The sequence below is a fragment of the Tupaia chinensis genome, unplaced genomic scaffold, assembly GCF_000334495.1.
Source record: "Tupaia chinensis unplaced genomic scaffold, TupChi_1.0 Scaffold144991_2, whole genome shotgun sequence".
In the NCBI taxonomy this organism is placed as follows: domain Eukaryota; kingdom Metazoa; phylum Chordata; class Mammalia; order Scandentia; family Tupaiidae; genus Tupaia; species Tupaia belangeri.
The window spans coordinates 634,858-636,693 of NW_006204851.1; positions in this window are offsets into that span (position 1 = coordinate 634,858).

Here is a 1,836-nt window from a genome sequence, read left to right on the forward strand (position 1 = left end):
GCAGGAGGGGGGCGTGGCAGGGGATAGCTAAGGGAGATTGCAGCGAACAGCTGCTGGTATTGGGTCTTACTTTAATGAACTGGCCGGGCACAGGCTATAAGTCAATTGGCCAGACTAAAAGAGCTAGGGGCACAAAGGACACTCTCTCCCTCTTCTCTGTAACTGGCAAGGTAAGATCTTTCTGGATTTTGCCTGGTGGGAAATTACAGCATGTTCCATGATTTTTCTGAAGACCAGAGGTAGAGATCTATGACCGCTGTCTCTACTCTTTTTAACCATTGCAACAATGGCTAGAATAACCTATGTGTCAGCAAGAGGCCAGCATTTCTTTTTCGACACCCCACATTGGAATTGTCCAGGCTGGAGGTAGAGGGAGAGATCTGGGCAATGTGACTAAGCAGGGAAGGTGGGTTATAGCACAGTGGCAAAGTTTAGGAGGCTCTGGAGTTAGATGGACCCAGGAATCTATGTGGCTGCAGGCAGATTATTATGCTTCTCTGGGCCTTAATTTTCTCATGAAAAGTGTACTCTCCAAATTGCTTAGTGCTGCTATTGGGACCACATGAGATGATGTATGTAAAATGCCTGGAAGAGTGCTGGGAAGCAATGCTTGCAGTCAATATTTCTGCTGCTAGTTTTCTCCTTTTTACTATGGAGGCACAATGCCATGAGATTGATGAGTTTTGTGACATTGTTCTAAAGTGGCAAGTCTTTAATTTTTGGCATGGGCAGCCTGTGAGGACATGTCAACATTGTGTAATGTTTGTCTTGATTTCTAAGCTGAGTGTCAAAGAACCACTTCTGAGGCTGCTAATGGGGTGGGCTGAAGGGTGACTCTGGGATTACTTGCCCCTTATGTCATCAGACAAAGTAGAAATTTGTACATGCTACACATTGGGGTTTCAAGTGAGCCATGATCTAGAATGTCAGAGAAATAACTGAAAACAAACTTAGGGATGTCAAAGACTAGATAACTCTGAAAATATGATGTGAGTCAAACATACAAAGTTTTTTTTTTTCTGTTGCACTGACCCTATTTTAGCCCCTACCCTGGCTAATACAAGAAAGCTGGTAAAATGAGAATAATAATATCTATTGTGCAGGGATAATAAAATCCCAATGGGATAATGCTGCAAAGTCTTACATGACACAGATAGTTTAAAGTTGTGTACAGTTACCAAAAGTATAGAGCCTCACACATCATAAGTGAACAGAAAATAGTAGTAGTGGTGGCGATGGTGATTAATAACAATATTAAGCAAGATTTTCAGTCATAGCATGCTGTTCCCAGTCATTGATTAGATAAATGCCTTCCTTTTCTTGAGGAGGCCATTCAGGGTCATCAGTGTAGTAAAATGGGCACTAAACCAGTGGCAGGAGTCAAAGATCCCCAGGAACTAATGACTACCCTGGGGTAAAGGGCTTTCCATCTACGCCTGCTAGTTGAGTCCGTCCGCAATGGGATAAAACAGTCCTGCACTTTCCACAGTTAGCCAGAAGGTGGTGCTGTCGCTTCATTTGAGCCAGGGCTAAACAGGCTCATAGCTGCGAGGTTGCTGACATTTACAGTATTTATAAAGTGAAGAGCTGTGCTGTATAACTGGTGGTCTGCTTTGAAAAGGGTAGAGGCAGAAGGGATAGTCCTTCCAGTTTCAAAGTTGCTGCACAGCTTCTTAAAACTGATAGGCCCATCTTAAATGCCATACACCTGGCAATATGTTAAAAACAGGTCTCCACCGTGAATCATTTGCCTATTTCTCAATCTTCTTGACATTGGCCTATAACTTCTAAATTTCCTTCCTATTTACAGATTTTCTTGACACCTGGGCTTCAGCA